General features: G+C 36.8%; 1 protein-coding gene across 1 annotated transcript in view; it reads left to right on the forward strand.

Annotated features, from left to right (window-relative positions):
* LRMDA (leucine rich melanocyte differentiation associated) overlaps positions 1-18,364 on the forward strand; it is a 643,835-nt gene that overhangs the window by 469,364 nt on the left and 156,107 nt on the right. The gene's annotated exons all lie outside the window — the stretch shown is intronic.

An 18,364-nucleotide genomic window follows, 5' to 3' on the forward strand; every position in this document is an offset into this window, starting at 1 on the left:
TAAATCCAGAGCATTTTATTTTTGCAGCATAACCTTCTATTCTGCTAATAGAGAAATTCAAAGTATGAATACACTGACACATGCAGTACATGAATAAAGCATAATAGGAAAATGCAACAGACAGAAAAGAGTGGGCAGTTTTACCACCCACCACCCAGAACTATGAATCTGTCTGACATCATCACTGGTTTAAGGACATCTCTGCTGTGGCTTAATTGCACATCATTTGGCTGACAGTTGAAATACAAACCTAAACAGTCACTCAGCTACAGATACACAAAATTAAGTATTTCACGTGATGTCCAACCCCTTCAATCTTTATTAATCACTTAATTACATTAATTACACCGTGGTTTAAAGCATTGCTAGTGCAAGAGGGGGAAAAATGATAGACTCCCTTAAGTAACAAGCTGCATAGCAATTCTGTTAGAATTATCAAAATGCAAAGTAGCAGTAATTTGTAAATATATACTTCACAGTTTATAATTCCTCTTGTTCCACCCTATAATTGTTTTCTTTAGCCGACTTCAGCAGACATAATTCTGGAGGTCAATCCAAGTGTTCCAGAAGTTGTGAATAGAAGGTAATTCTCAGGCTGAGCAGATATCTGAGTAACTTGGTAGTTCTACCATGTTTTCACTCCTTTGTGTTTGTTGCTGTTGTCTGGAGGGTTTTGTTTACTCAGTCTTCAGCAACCACCTGTAGCACTAAAATAACCTGGATTTTCCTTATTCTGTTCCATTCTGTCAGACAACACAACTGTCTTGCACTGAGGTACTGAAACCTTTCTATATCAGCTCACATCTAGTGTGCTAGATCCATGTAGTGGATCAAGGTTTGCTGGCCTTTAGCCTCTTTTCAAGGTAATGCTCCCTTTGAACAGTATAAATACATGGGCAGTTCTTCAGAGAAGTTACGCCTGTTCTAACCTGTTGGAGCAAGCAAGACTATATAAAATACCAATTTCCCAGTAAACTTTATGGGACTTAGGAATTATAAGCACTCTTTTACAGTACTTAGCTACATCTATATTGTACCTTCTTCCTGAAGCAAGCTGAGTATATTCAGATATTCTACAATAGTAATGAATAAGAGATAAATATAACTTCTTCAGCTATATTAACATTTGCATTTGACAATGCTGACTTTTAAGGGTGTTTACTTTCTTTGTCATTTAACTGCAGAACTTATAGGAATCTTTGAAATAAAATTGGAGTACTTTTAGCTTAAGTTGGAAAAGTAATTTTTTTCTGAGTTTTAAATGGTTTAAATCAAAGGGATGGAAGCTTTTGAGTGGCAAAGTTATAGTTCAGATATTTGGTAAAGCATCTTTTCTAATGAAATTAGAATTTATTTCTGAAGTCAGGTTTCTGACATCCTATTCAAGTTATTTTTTTTTCAGTGAATTATTCTGATGACTAAATATATGCATTCCCATAAGAATATTCCTGATAACTTTTGTAAATTATTTCAAGATTGTATTTCTTGGCTGGAACTGACAGGGACAATTTCAGAGATCCTGCTAACTGTAACATTTTAAAATGTAGACATACAAAAAATGGAAAGGCATTGAAAACATTCATATTTGGGCTAGTTTGAGTAGTGATTCAAAGTTAAGGAGTCGGTTGCATTCACAGTTTGTTGAGGATTTTGGTGCTTTGTCATTCTGTGCTACATCACTGACAGTGTCAGTGTTGTCTGGCCAGGAGACATCAGGAACTAAATCACTAAAAGGCCTGCCTGAAGGATTTTGACTACTGTTCTACTTCCCATCTAAAGTTGCTGAGTAGCTCTGTGGTATACACTACATGAGCTACAGAAAGGTGCTTTTCTTACTCTTACCATGATGAATTATGAAAGTGTCCATTGTAGTAACTTTATCACCATTCTCTCTTTTACTTTAGTCACCTGTCATTTGCCTTTATCATTCAGATCACTGATTTGAGGCTTAGTCTTTGAAGATTCCCCAGAGGTGGTATTTTTGTATTCTTTAATACTTCTGAACTTTTTGAATGCCTCATTAAAAAGCTGTCAGGAGTGATAGATATCCACATAGATGCCTCCATATTGTCACAATGGGGATTCTGCATACCTTCAAAATTAGAATGAAAGTATTTTGCTGTTATATTAAAACATGTTATCCAAGGTTACATGTTTGGGATGGAACAAATCAAAGGCACATTACATAGACTGCTTATTTGTCTAGGATTAATTCAGAGGTTATGGCAAGAAATATAAAAATGTTTTTCACTTATTTGTACCCAAGACTCTAGATCTCATTTTCCTAGATTTTAATTCAATTACTGGATTGTGTCCAGATGGTTCTTGAATATCTCCAGTGAGGGAGAGGGTGAATACAATTGGATGATTTGTGAATTGTTCTGCTTAGTGAATGGTGCTTCAATGTATACTGCAGACTCTATGGAAGGTATCTTTTCTGTTCCTTTCATAATATGTTCCTAAAATTTATTTAAGTTACTTTATTATTGTTATTTTTGTAACATGGGAGAAAGAGGAAAACTCTGGGAAACTTGCATTTTGAGGCTGTCAGTTTTAATTGAAAGCTGGTATCTTTTTTTTAATAAACTTAATGCCTAGTTTAGAACTCTAGGCATAGAATTCCCAAAGGCAGTTCTTTTTGCAGTGATTTTGCAGTGTCTTAGTCTTTACTTCTTTTGAACAGTTTACTATTTACTGAAGAGTATTGCATGAGAACAATTTATACTGAATTACAAGACAAAGCATTTGTATAAGTTCTTGTGCAATTATTTTCATTTCTTTTTGTAAGATTGTCTTGATGATGTAGTGATACAGAGAAATAAATATAGGCTAATAAATGTAAAATATATGTGAATATAACTATTTTTTATTAAAGAATTATGAGTTTCTTTTACTTGAATTTTATTCTGCTGCAAAGACATCTAATTTTGAACTTTGTAAGACATTCAAAATGCAGTTAGGCCACTGTTCAGTGTATTAATGGATTTGTGACTGTAGATTAATTACAGCCAAGAGTAACAGTCAGTATATAAATCTGCATTATGACTGGTTGTTAAAGAAAAGCAGTACAAAAATAGTATGTTGAGAAAGTATCATTACAATATTTCCTTTCTCAGTTTCTTCCTAACTTCTTGCTCCTTCACTGAATCTGTTGGGTAATTTTCTCTAATACTGAAGAATATTGGAGAAGTAAATGTTCAGGTGTGTCCACAGTTAGATCAGAGCTGTTTGTCCAGTCCTGAAAAAGCACCTGTATCTGAAGTGGATTCTGCTATTATAATATTTGGTGAATAGGATTTCACTGGGAACTGATCTGTGTGCAGTGAGAAATAGGTCCTTTTGCACACTGTTTGTAATGGAGTGGAAAATTACATTTGCCATTGCAAGAACAGCCCCATTAGTGGGAAAGCAGATTCTCTTGCAGAGAGCTGAAATGCACCTCAGGCAGTGTCAGGGTGACAGTCCAAATAATGGGAGTTTGGAATGAACCGGGAGATTCTAAAATGAAAAAAGGCTTCTCTTCATACATTGTGGTTCCTTCATAAACTTATTGCTACATAAGAAACAGTTTGATTTAAAACAGCATGAAACTAAAAAAACCCACAACTGTTTTTTAACTTGTTTTGAGGATGAAGCCTACTGTTGTGAAAAGGAAATGCAGTGATTTTATTCCTAGACCATTATCTAAACCAGTGTGAAGCTAGTAATGTAAACAGGAACGCTAAAGTGTTTTGTTAGAGGGTTTTCTGTTTTGTTTTTAAATAGCACTGCAAGTGTTGTCAATTATATCTCAACCACATGGATACTTTAGGCATTGACTAAAGGATCTTCTGTACAAGTGCAAGCAATGAAGATATGTTGTAGCTGTTCCTAACCTACCCTAACACCTTTTCTTCTCACTAAAACTGTTTTAATCTTACTCCATCAATGAATGATTAACTTCTGAGGAGGAATATAAAATTAGTGGTGTCAGTTGTATTTTAAAGTAGTTAGAAGACTGACAATAAATTGCAAATGCTGACAGTCCAAAGAGTAAAAATAATTTATATTCACTTGATGCTTAAAAAAACCCAGATGATGATAATAATAATAATAACAACAACAACAAAACCAGTAATAATAACTGTTAATGACTGTGAAGTATGTAATTTCAAGAACACTGGAGACTGCAATTCACTGCTTCTGTAAATATTTTGGAGTCTAGAAAAAGTTCTAGTAGAGTTAGATTGTGCTCTAAAATGACAGTCAAACTTGAATTTCTTTAAAATTTACCATTTCCCTATTGTACCCTTACTGCTTGAAGTAAAAAACAGTAAAAAAAAAAAAGTATATGCTAGAATTTTTATTGTAGTTTGTCTGTCAGAATTACCTGCTGAGTTTATAGTTGTTAACTTCTCTAGAAAGTGATCTGAATGGTAAAATTCAGATTGATATTTGACTGAAATATTTGCTCAAGGACTGCTACAAATAATTAAGCTTATCTGCCTCAGTGATTCACAGATCCCAGGCCATTTAGGCTGAGATATCTGGTAAAGTTTTCTTATGAATCCCTCATTTTGCAAGAGAATTTTTCTGTAGACCATCTTACTCCCATAGTAGTTTCTCTTGGCATTGCTCTTATTAGTGTTATACATGATTACTGTGTGCTTTGAACAAAAGTATATCTTTAATTTTTGGATAAGAAATGTCAATCATTAGAATACTAATAAATTTGTCAATCATTAGAATATTAACAAATTTGTCAAAGTCAGTATTTTTACCTGTTCTGAAGAGAAGGATCCATAATGGAATTAGGTTGCAGCTTTTTAATTCTGCTGAAGAGGCAGGCATCAGACATCAGGTATTTTTACAGGATGGATTTTTGATGGGGTCAGCAAAAAAAAAAAAGATATTTGAGCTTCATGCCCATTATGGGAATGACTTGATTTTTGCTTTTTTTCTCATCTGCTGCATACCTCTGACCTATCTTAATCTCAGGAATGGCACCATCTAATTCAGAGCTTAAATTTTTAATAGGTTCCCTATTCCAACGCAGGTGTGAGAGAATTGAAACTCAGGGGTAATCAGTATTTGTAGTTATTTTGGGACCCATCTTTTTTATCTTCCTTAGGAGTGACATTTGTATATGTTGGCTTCTATCCTCAAAGATATAAGGAAATGCTTAGTGTCTTCTGACTTGTGTGTTTCTGATAAAATAATTTGGATCATCAGGGAAAATTACCCCTGTGTTAGGCTTCCATTGAACTTATTTCAGCAGAGATACTAAGGTGTGGTTTTTGTTGGAAACTCTGCAGTTTGTGTTATTGAGCAATGACCGAAGCTTTCGTTATCCAGATCAGAATGTTCCTTTGTTAAGTCTGGATAAATGGGATAAAAATACAATAAGTAAACAGGGCCTGATACCCATTCCTTGTGAAAGGCTAAGTGTAGCATCTGAGTATTATGATTGTGTTCTGATAATCTGAGTTACTGAATGCCAGTTAGTCTTTGGGCCCATTAAGACAAATCTTAAAGTTTGTGATGGACAAATGAACAGCAAATTTTAGTCTTTGTTGAAATGTAATTCATTTTTTGAGCTAAGATGATTTTTATCAAAGGGAAATATCCACAGGTGCACGATTCAAGTCCCTGTACTGTTAGGTAGTAGACTAGAGCTGTAATTGAAATACTTAACCAATCTTGTTAGGGATAAACTTTTTTTTCCCAAATATTTCTTAAAAAACATGAAAACTTGAGAACTTTTAATTGAAATGATATATCCTGGGTTTATTTTATCTGCTAAGAAGGTGCAAACTGTGTTTGGTGAAATAAAGATATGTTAGGAGGTTACACCATCTTGTCATTTGTACACATTCTTTTATAAATATATTCTTTATCTTAGCTGCCTTGAAATACTTTTAATATAATTAAAAGCACAGAATGAGTGCCAGACTTGTCAATTCCAACAACAGAGTGCTGAAATTTTCAGTGAAACTGAGAGATCCATTTCCCACACATTGTAATGAATAGGTTCATAAAAGGAAAATAGTTTAATTACATTTTAGTTCATGGATTGTTAATAGGCTGGAGTATCTAAATTGAATAATGTGATTCTGGTAATAATTATGTGTAAATGAACTTGTTTAAATGATATTTTACAGCTTCTTTATAAAATTACAGCTAGAGGCAATCCAGTGATAGACAGACAAAGGCCATGCAAAAATTATCATAAACTATTAGCTTGTTTGCAAAGGGTTTTATGTTAATCTTTTAGTACTTAAAGCACTCTGCAATTAACATATCACGGGGAGCTGCCTCGCAGCAAAGGCATGCAAATTAAAGTGCTCAGATAAAAAGCCATTCACATAAAAAAAATCAAAGAAAGGGTGGCATAGCACTCAAAGGGTACTGGTTTTATATTTGAGATTAAGGAGGTGTAATGATTGTGTTATCTAACTAGAGTTGTAATTAAAGCTTTTCTCCTGCAGACATGACAATAGATACAGCATTGATTTCGGTGTTTTAATTGTGAAAGTCATTTTATTTCAGGGCAGAAGATATGAATAGCCTAAATCAAAGGGCTAGAAGATTGCTTTGTTGATAGTACTTGTTCAACAGCTGCCTTGTTGCTTAATACACAAATTGAGAGAATGGTGAAAGAGATCCTGGGAGGTGCTCCGTATTGTAATTCTCCTGCTGGTTTCCTTTCCTTTCATGAAAAAAGCAAGGATCTGTGTACTGATTGTAAACAAGCAATCTTTTCATACACCACCAGTGTTTTTCCTCCTTTAGTTTCCTCTGAACAAAAGAAGTCATAAAAACCTTGAACTAACTTTTACTACTGCTCTTTTCAAACTACAGAAGTTTTTGTAATAAAACCATCATCTGCTCTCAGAGATATCACACTTTTAGTGGGGAACAAAAATTCTCTGTGTGGCTGTAATTCCTGTTATCAGAAATGCCACTGTAACAAAAGGGATGTGATGTGGGGAATTGAATGTGAGATTTTATTTACATTATGTTTGTGGCTGTACAGTGTTAGATTGAGAAGGGGTGACTTCCCTCCCCCCCCCCCAATCACTAGAGTAACAGAATAAAAAATGAATGGTCAAAATAAATAAATCTGCCTAGATTCTCAGCTTGCATACATAGCTGTCCTGTCTGCTTGTTCTAGCAGGGACTTAAATGCTAGGAATGGACAAGACCCAGGGGCTGATCTGGGAATAAACTAAACTCAAACTAGGGTGGATACAGTTGATCAGTTTGAAAAAGACCCATATCAATATATCTTATTTCCTCTCTGATATGGAAGCACTTAATATAATGTGTCAATATAGCTTGTTTCCTTTCTGATGTGGAAGAAATTAACTGTGTTACTGCATGCATGCAAGAGGAATTGCATAATCTTTCACTGTACAAGTATACTTGAAATATTGAAAGTATTTCTATTATAGATAAGACACAAGTAGTAATTGTGTGTTTTTCTTAATAAAACCAATATTATTGGATGCGGAGGGGAACACTGTAACCAAGGATAAGGAAAAGGCTGAGGTACTTAATGCCTTCTTTGCCTCAGTCTTCAAAAGAATGACTGGTTATCCTCAGGGCAGCCAGCCCACTGAGCTGGTAGACAGGGATGGGGAGCAAAATAGTCCCCCTCTAATCCAGGAGGAAGTAGTTAGTGACCTAATGAGCCACTTAGACACTCTCAAGTCTGTGGGACTGGATGGGATTCACCTGAGGGCATTGAGGGAGCTGTGCCATCGCACAGGACATCCAGAACAACCAGGTTATCAGGCCCAGCCAGGATGGGTTTAAGAAAGGCAGGTCCCGCTTGACTAACCTGTTCTCCTTCTATGACCAGGTGACCTGCCTAGTAGATGAGGGAAAGGCTGTGAATATTGTCTACCTGGACAGCATTCTCCTGGAGAAGCTGGCAGCCCGTGGCTTGGACAGGTGCACTCTTTGCTGGTTAAAAGTGGCGTTCCCCAGGGCTCAGTATGGGGATCAGTCCTGTTTAATATCTTTATTGATGATTTGGACAAATGAATCAAGTAACTCCCTCAGTAACTTCACAGACAATGCAAACTTTGGATGGGAGTGTTGATTTTCTGGAGAGTGGGTAGGCTCTACAGAGAGATCTGGACAGGCTGGATGAAGGGCCGAGGTCATTTGAATGAGATTCAATAAGGTGAAGTGCTGGGTCCTGCACTTGGGTCACAACAACCCCAGGCAGTGCTACAGGCTGGGGGAAGAGTAGCTGGAAAGTGACCCAAGAGAAGAGGATTTGGGAATGCTGGTCAACAGCCATCTGAACATGAGCCAGCAGTGTGCTCAGGTGGTCAAGAAGGTAAATGGCATCCTGGTCTGTACCAAAAACAGTGTGGCCAGCAGGACTAGGGAAGTGATTGTCCCTCTGACCTGGGCATTGGTGTGGCTGCATCTCAAGTACTGTGTCTAATTTTGGACCTCTCACTTGAAGAAAGACATTGAGGTGCTGGAGCATGTCCAGAGAAGGGCAACAGAGCTGGTGGAGGGCCTAGAGAGTAAGTTGTATGAGGAGTGGCGGAGGGAGCTGGGGTTGTTTAACCTGAAGAAAAGGAGGTTCAAGGGAGACCTTATCGCTCTCTACAACTACCTGAAAGGAGGTTGTAGCAAGTTAGAGGTTGGCCTCTTCTCCCAAGCAACTAGTGACAGTACACGAGTACAGAGCTTCAAGCTGTTCCTGGAGAGGATCGAGTTGGACATCAGGAAGAATTTTTTCACTGGAAAGGTGGTTAAGCATTGGAACAGGCTGCCCAGAGAGGTGATGGAGTCGCCATCCCTGGAAGTGTTCAAGAAATGACTGGATGTGCCATTTAGTGCTATGGTTTAGTTGGCACGGTGGTGTTTGGTCAAAGGTTGGACTCCATCTTGGAGGTTGTTTCCAACCTTAATGACTCTATGCAAATATGGATTAAAATTATGTTGGGTCTTATATAATAAGAATTATCCTAAACTCTCTTGAAGCCTTTCTGAGAGACTCAAGTATACAGAAATAAGCCTGGCTTTCTGCCAGTAGGCCAGCATGTTTCCTAATTTGGTTTTAAAGTGGGAGCCAGTATGTCACAAGAGAAATGATTCTCTTGTAATTATAAGCAGTATGGACTAGTGACACTTTGTCTCTGTGACTACACTCCACTGCTGGTCCACCCTTATTGTTCCTAGAGTATTGGGTTAAATTCACCTTTTCCCCCTATAATTTTCAAAGCTCTCCATGGAACTGGCTCAAACTATTTAAGAAATTTCTTTTCCCCAACTGTAGTGACCGATTCCCTTGACAACTGCATTTCACAGGAACTATGAAACTGTCAGCCTTGAGGATGATGCTTCCGAGAGCAACAGGCAGAGCTTTCTGGCAGCTGGCTCAAGGCTGTGGAGCCTAGTTCTGGAGATGGATAGAATGACCACAAATCTTACTCCTTTCAAAGCTGTGTAAAATTTGCTCATTGAGCTGATGTTAGCCACAGAGGAGAACCAATGATGATAAAAGCAAAAGGCAGAAGAAACTGCAGGCAGAAAAAGTTCCTGGGGAAAGTGAAGAGACAAGACTATCTGACAACTCATGTAACAGGGTGGTTACAACCTTTGTTCAAATAAGACATACTGGGGAGTGTGACTTGCTTATTTTGGAAACAAATTGTTGTAGAGATGATTTCTAGCCTGACCTCTAAGCCAAGGGCTTGAATAGATTCCATGTATAGGTGGTGCCATGTCTAAGATAGCATAGCTTCATGAGCATTTAGGAATACAGCATGGTCCCTATTTATTTATATTTATGTATGTGTGTACTGGTGAAATTCCCCTGTGTGTGATAGTGTTAATATAAAAAGATTTTAGGTTTTGGGATTGCTATATCATTACTTTAAATCCAATCCTGAGTAGACAGAATCATTCAGCTATGTTTGTGTAAGCTTATTTACTACCACTTTCCAGCTCTAAATGGTTAATGGAGTAGCTACTTCTTGCTTGAAATATTTGGAAAAATCTGAGGAGAAATACAAAAAATCTCTTGTGGAGATTTTACAGTGGATTGTGTAAGAATTTCTAGTGTGGTTTTTTGGAAGGTAGAGTTTTTTGTAGTTGTTATATAGACTTTATTGAATCTTACTGAGGTTTAATCTTTACTCTTACAAGCTGGCTTTGCAGGCTTCTACTCATCTCATTACAGGGGACTTTAAGGTAGGAAATCCTCTCACTGGATCTTAATTCAGGAGGAAAATTCAGACTGAAGATAAAGATATGTCTTAATAGATTGTGTTATATTTATATGTAACCCTGTGTGGCTGTTTCCAAAATGTACTTTGTAAGCAAGGAAGATTGTAGGATAGCACTGTCTATCTGGCACACCAGATAGCATAAAAGCATTTTAGAAAACTTCTTCTTCTTAAAGAATTGGAGTAACCTCTTTGCATAGAATGAGAATATTTAAAAAATGTATTCCTTGTTTATTTTCAAGAAACTGTTTGTATTATAACTCCCACTGGAAATGTACATGATCTGCATATTACTTTATAGGAAAAGGAGGTTTTGGAAGCTAAATGCTTTAGGCTCTCAGGGATGTTACTGATGACTAGGTACCTTCCAATAGCTTGAGTCTGTCACAGGACTTAGACTTCTGGGAAAAAATAAAAAAAGGGTTTTATGGTGCCTCTCCTTAGGATTATGTGTATATGGTAATTGATGCAAACAGATGCACATTTTGTAAGCCTCCCAAGGGCAATCTCCTTTTGGTTAAGTGGTGAAGTTCTAGTCAAGTAATATTGTTTGCCCATAACTTCTGCCTTTGGATTTCTCCCAGTCTTGAATGATCTTTACATTTTACCTGTAGTCAAAAATCTGATCCTTTTCAGAGGTTATTTATTTTGTAAGGCCTTTGCTGATCTTCCATGGAAAACACAGCACTCCTTTCAGCTTAGTTGTTTCTCAGTTAAACTGAACTCTTTTGTGGTTTTGTTAGTTTCTTTAGTGGAACATATTGCAATCACTCCAAGATATCTCAGGCTTGGTGTATTTTTCAAATAGAACAAATCAATTTGTTCTTAAGATTTCTAATAAGGAATTCTGCTGCTGAAGACACTGTTACTTCACTGGGACTAGAGTTGCTTTGCTGAAGATTCTTTATTCCTAATTACTGATGAGAAGAGCATGTAATAGTGCTTTGGTCAATGACCATCTGTGCTTGTGCTTAATGCTTCCTTATAATTGTGGTGTCACTGCTCTGAGTCCTGAAAGTCTCAATATGTAGACTTTGTAACTGTGCACTTAGTAATAACTATCTTCCAAATTACTGTAGGGAAAAAAAATAATGGTTGAATAAAATGGCCACTGCCATCCTTAGCAGTTGTTAAAGATGTAGGATAAGACAGTGGAAGATTAGTATAATTCCAGTTCATTCAGTGTTGCAGAAAGAATATGAATTCCTTAGAGGTTATGAAATTCCTGCATCATTGAACATTTCAGTTTATGTGGATCAAGTCATATGCCATATATCTCACATATCAGGGACACTGAAGGTCATAATCCATAATGACTCCTATTTCACTGGGTAACCTACAGAAATCAGAAGAGCTAAACCCACACATTAGAACACCTTTAACTTCAGAAAGCTTCAGTGGAGTGAAAAACAAGTGGGGGAGGAGTGGGCTATGATCTTAAGTGTGGTATTGAATCCCTACATCTGGGGAAACCACTTTCCTAGTTTTAGATGTGTGATTAAGTTCTGGCTAGCTTGTAACTGGATCAGATTTTTGCTCACAGAACTGCCTTCCAATTGACTGCCTTTCTGGAATACATCAAATAAGTTTCTTTTGCAGGATCTGACCCTACGAGTTCTCCTTACTGATAATTTCCATTTTAGGGCTGAACACTTTTAGCTCACTGTACATTAAAGCATCCCATGGAAGGAATTCTTCAGTGTGACTGAACTCTAATTCACTGGGAATTGTGGGCTTGGAGGACTTGGAGTACGACTTCCTTAATCAACAGACGTTTGGTTTTCTGTCCAAGTTTTGCTTGACTTTTCTGAGCTTTGCAAAGAGTCAACTCAGAAGTATGTTTTAAAAAACATTTTCCCTGAATGGCTTGATAACTACCATGTATTACTATGGGCTATCAATTTACTTTACAAGAATTTAGAATGTCAGAAATATAAGATAATTCAGGGTTACTAATGGACATTTTATGTAGTATTGACACTGGGATTTGTTATCTAGCAGCAAAAGTGAGTGCTGACTTCATTAGTGCATATGAAAAAAAGCCCACCCAAAGAAACAAACAAAAAAACCCCTATACTGTATTTATCATTTCTACTTTTTAATGTTGGTGAGTTACTTTTTAACCACACCATTTTTATTTTGCAATGTCTGTGTCCATGAAGCAATGCAACTAAAACAGAATCGTTAATAGACACAATGACCCTTTTTTTCTTTTGATTAAAATGTTTTTCCTCCTGTACATTGTGGGTTATGAAGTAGTCACAACCATAGAAACACTGCAATCAAGGCTTGTCATGGATTACATGATTTTTACAGTATTCTGCAATTTTTAGGCTTGGTTTCCTTCATCAAAAATTTTATAAACAGTCATCATCTTAGTTTTTTTCCTATGTGAATCTCTCTAGGCTCCTACAGCATTTTGAAAAATGCTGGCCTCTTTGGTACAGGAGATGGAAAGGATTGCAAAAAAGCAGCTTTAAAATTACTCCCCAAAAGTCTGAAATCAAAGGCAGGAGCTATGACAAATATTAGGAGTGACTGAAGTGATACTTGCTGAGGAAAGAATTTCTGAAAGACTGACCAGGCATAGCCTTACAGAGTGTTACACAGTTTAGGAGAACATGCAGTCATGAAGTAAAGGCATCACAGATGGTAGACTCATCACAGATCTGTATGTGAAAATAGGAATAATCACTATCTCTTTCCTTCAAAACAACATTAAAAATTCTTTATTCAAATCATGTGTTTATTCAAATCTCTTTGGTAACTCAGTTGCCATTAGTCAAGTTAGAGAGTTTCCAAAAAAACGTAGTCTTTCATTCAAGAGACTGTTTCCAGGGCAAGACAGATATGAAGTATATTCAGGCACTAGCTCTAGAGCTGAAAACAGATAGTCACCAAGACTGGAATATTTTATGCATTAGGAAAGGTTAATAATCCGTAAAGAGTACTCTCTAAAATTAAGCTTATTTTTAATGATACATAGATTATGTATCACATATTCCAGCCATGAGCAGACAGGTGGGTTTGTGCTTCCTCAAAATTCTGCTCTTGCAGTCTCTATTTGTCCTGCCAGATTCGACATGTGCTGCCACATTTTTCCAGTAAAAGTTAACATTTCTTTTTTCCAGGTTATCGGATTTGGGGTGGTTTTGGTAGGTTTGGTTGGGGTTTTTGGGGTGTGTGTGTGTGGTTTTTGTTGGGTTATTTTTTTGTTTGTTTTGTTTTGTTTTCTTGTGGGCTACATGTCTGTTCACAAGAAACATGGATAATTAAAGACAGCAGAAAATGGTCTTTATTGTCAAAACAAAAATGTATTCTTGGGCCTCTTCTGGCTCAGGCTGTAGCAGGCCTTAGCATTGGATCAGGTGGTGTGGACCTATCTGCTCTATATGAGATTTCAGGCAGAGGTGTTTTTCCTTCACTTCTTCTTTCTGAGTCTTCAGTGGGATTGCATTTCATTTCAGTTTCCAGAAACCTAGGGCGAGCTGTAGATCTGAGAGAGAAATATGCAGTGCAGCTGCAAAAATGGGGGTAATCCCACTCTTTGATGAGAGATAGTATGTTTTATAGCAAGTTAGAGCCTTTTAGCTTTTCCAGTCTGTCTGGGGCTGCTATGGCTTGATGACCAACAGAGAGAGAACCAAGAAGTTTTGTCTGGACAGCTCTGGAGAGCTGTCAGTGTTTCATATTTATACATGTCAACTAGAAAAAAGGAGAAAAATTGGTGTAGATATTTAGTAGGAATGTTATGGGAAAAATGGAAATGTGGACCAGTGGATAGACAGGAGGCAGTGAGGTGGAAGTTCTCTAGTTCCAACCCAGGCCAGAATCTTTGGTCATTGAGATAATTTGATTTCATGAGCTTTTGGGATGATTCACAGAATATCCTGAGTTGGACAGGACCCACAAGGATCAAGTTCGACTCCTGGCCCTGCACAGGACAGCCCCAAGAATCACACCCTCTGCCTGACAGCACTGTCCAAATGCTTCTTGAACACTTCCCTGGGGAAGTTCTGAGTTCAGTTTTCATTGCACTCTAAAAGACAAAATCTGAAAACTGAAATGAAGTGAGGGACATAGTAATTGAGATTCTTCTTTCAGGTCAGGGTAGATAAGCAAAGGAAATGGTTTCCTCACTTTTTGCAGTCACTCTAGTAATGTGTTCACACACAACTGAAATGAGGAAAAATGAATTAGAGAGGGAAAATTGTGATCTAGCATTGGACTGAAAAATGAGCCAAATGCTTAGAAAGGAAAAAGCTTACTAAGCAGTTCTAATAGGAGAAACAAACAGTTCTATATGTTAACTTCATCTTGTGTTTAGTCTGAGAGGAACAAAGCAATCCCTGGAAAAGACAGACAATATCCTCCTACACATTTAACAGCACAAAAGATGGGTGGCACTATTATGGTGGAAAACCTGTGCAGTTCATGTAACACGTTTCATTTAAACTGTGCAGAATAGAAATCTCTGGATACACAGAAATGCTCTTTTGAGTTAAATAGCTGTGCTGAATCCTTTAGTTTTCACATTTATAACAGGAATAGCCTCCAGAGTCAATTGTTTATTTATCAATTGTTAATTGAGATGATGTTTACTCATGATTGTAAACAGATGATTAATTTATGGCTGAGTGTTATTACTATGATAGTGAAGAGATCATTAGAAAGAAGGATTATAATAGGGTTCTTTGCACTTGTGAGGCTAGTAATAAAGATTGACTATTATAATTAGATAAAGCTTTGCAACAAATACTATTAAATTGAATCTGGACTTTATTTAAATGCACTGACCTGTTATCTAAAGTGTATTAGCAGAGTGTGTGGGTTAAGTAGAACCCCTGCCTACACTGTTTACTGTCTCCTTTAGAGATTAAAATGCCTCTACACTTGTTGGTTAAATGACAATTTTATGCATTATGCATGAGTGTTATTTATATTGAAAATTCTAAAAAATATTATTTTAACAAAAGAAACATATTGTATTTTCTTTCAATTTTAACATGAGATTATTTCCTACTTAAATTTTTATGATAACTTAACCAAGCTTAATTGAAGAAGGTGGTATTAGGCTTCTTCATTTGCTGAGCCTGGTAGCACTTATGCATAACACTTTAATGGCAATCAGAGTAAGACTTCTGTGGGAATCCAGCGACAATGTTATGCAGCATTTGATTTTTTAATTTTCACGGAAGCATGGAAGGCAGCAACAGAAGCTGAAGTGGGATGGGATGAAGCTTTTAAAAATGTAGATCCATCCCCCTCCTCCCCTCATTTCTATTTTTCTTCTTCCCACCTCCTATTTGCAACAGTCTATTATTTCTTGAAGGTAGCTCAAATTGACTAGACCTCCATAGAGATTTATCTGTTATTTTTCAGCTTAAGTTTAACATGGAGAGGCTCTTCTTTGGTGCATTTGTAATTATGGGTACAGATGTAATGTGAATCTAGTGTGAACTAGAATAGGTGAATATTTTAATAGTATTTTAACGTAGGATGGAAAGAGATATAGAAAGAACTTGCAGCTGTAATGTAAGCATAATTTTAGCACTCTGAACATTTCAAATTGAAAATGCAATGGCATCATAGCAAACAGTGAAATGATATTACAGAGACTATAAAATCAGACATTTTTTTAAACCTTAATAGGTTACACTCTAACTACTCTGTGGTTTCATGAAAGCTAAATGCAAAATTTCCACTCTTTATTGTCAGATTCTTTAAGGGTAGAGAAACACTGTTCTCACCTTCCGTGTCCTGAATGCTTGAGGGCTTAGCATCTTCTGGAGTTGCTTAAGCTATAGACTGTCAGACTGCAAACCCTGAGGCTGTGCAAAAATGCTCTCATCCTGATAGGTGCTGAATCTCAAATGAAGATCAGTGCTCGCTAAGTGCCTATCATTAGCTGTTTCCAAATGACCACAAAGCATTTCTGTGCTCAACAGAGACTTGAGACCCTTATAATATTTGTAATGGGAAATGAAAAGTTCTTGCCCTGTGGTTAGAAAGGGTTCCCAGTGGACTGTGCAATTACTGTTGTACTGCTCTGCTATCTATGTGCTCTGTGCTCAGATACATGATACTCTTCACAGTCAGCAAAACTGAGTCTACACTCATGTTGCTTCCCACATCCAAAAGCTACTCAAGTATTTTAGTACTGAGAAAAAAAACTATCTGTGGATTATTTTCATTCTCTTAGTGGGATTTCTTTGTTGGAAGATGAGATTTGGAACAGATTAATTTATATAAACTGTTCCAAATGTTGAAACCCAGAGGTTCAAAAATAACAAACTGGACAAATGATTGTGCTACAGCTTCTTTACACAGAATGCTGTCATTGTTAGATGAGTGGGTGAAAATGTGAAAAGTTTAAATGCTTTTCACAGAAATTACTTGGGAAGGATTAATAATGTCTCAAAATAGTCTCAGAAAGACTCTGGACATGTTCATGGAAAGTTTCCATGGAAAGGGTCTGCTAGTTTGAGCCTTGCACAGCAAGTGAAGAGAGCCTTTTGATCTTGACTGACTTGATGGTCTATGCGATGAAGCAGACTTTAATCACAAATGATTAATAAATAATTCCCCAAATACGATTTGTCTTTCTTAGAGAAAGTAATTTTTTTTTAAAACTCTTTGGGGAAAATAGAATTTTTTAATGCTTTGTATAAATCTGTTGGCAAATTTAGCATTACCAGTTTTAACCAGCACTCTGTCCCATGGCTGTTGATTTGGCTATGCTGAAAAATGAGTTGTTATTCTTAAACTACCCTTGTCACCTGCTTGCCTTCTGAAATAGTGCAAAGGGGGGTATTAAAAAAAGGTGGGGTGAGAATTCAAGAGGGAAGCGTCCAAGAATGAAGTTGAAGGCAAAAGAGAGAAATGTAGAAAAATACCATCCAAGGCTAAGTTTGAGAAACCTACACGTGAGAAATACCTTTGAAGAAACAAATGCAGGTTGGTAGAGACTGTGTCATCCTATGTAGATTTTGTTCCTTTATGTGAGTAAAACATGCTCTGTTTTCTCTGTGGAAAGTGCATGATCTGAATCCCAGTGCACGGGGTGAGTTTGAATGCCCCTCAAGAAAGCAAAATGGCCAATTATAGGCAATGCACAGAAACCCAGAGCTAGTGGGGGAAAAACTTAATTTCAGAGCAAATTGGTATGGAAACTGCTAAAGATTGTTTCTAAGAAGCAGCTGGAATTGACCAAACCCAGGGATGATACTGCTTTCTGATATTTCTTTGGATTTAGATCTTTTATTGTTACGCTTTATACTCTGAAGACATTAAACAAGGGGGGAAAATAAGCATTTTTTATAGAAGTTTATGAAAACTGGCACATAGCTGGCATATGAAAAACTGTCATGATAATCAAAACTTTGATTATTTGACAATGATGACAATTTTGATTTGACAATGATATGCTTGCATAGATAAATCCAAGCAATCCCAAAAGAAATCAAATGGGTACTTAAATCCTCTCAAATACAGACCATTTTATTCAGTTGCATAAGCATTAGCAGAGAAGAATGAGATAATTTTAGCTAGTGTATATAGAGCAACTACAAGTTAAGTTGTTTTGTTTTCTTCTAATCTTCTTTAAAGTTTCCAGGCCAGCCTTTCACTGAAGAATATACAATATTTTAGTTGTTTGATAAGTCTTGCAACAAGAAAAGAAGAAAGGGCAGCATAGTACAGCTGGTGTTTTTAAAGTAAGTAGTTGTTTGACAACCATGGAGATATTATAATTGTAATTCATTGAGCAGGACTCTATGAGGAAGCAGAAGTCCCTGTTGGAACTGCTCCACAGTTTTCCAGCTGTTATCTGTTTTCTTCACACAAGGAGGGCTTGAATCACATCTTAAGCTTTCAAGAATGTATGGTGCGCTGGATATAGTGTGTATTTAACTCTGGACTGGAAAATGAAGCCAATGTAAACTCCATTTATTGCTGGGCCTTTTCATTTCTCTGACATCAGACACAAAAGGTCATGACTGCTTATGTCCCATTTAAAACAGCAGTAAAGATTCAGAAAGCTAAAAAATGGCAGTGCCTTAATAAAACACTTCCAGAGAAACAGTCTGTTTACAAGTGCAACCTGTAGCTCTGTTTATATGCCATTCCTT

This window comes from Manacus candei, unplaced genomic scaffold (assembly GCF_025592945.1).
Source record: "Manacus candei isolate 608988 ecotype Guabito, Panama unplaced genomic scaffold, ASM2559294v1 h1tg000050l, whole genome shotgun sequence".
Classification (NCBI taxonomy): Eukaryota; Metazoa; Chordata; class Aves; order Passeriformes; family Pipridae; genus Manacus; species Manacus candei.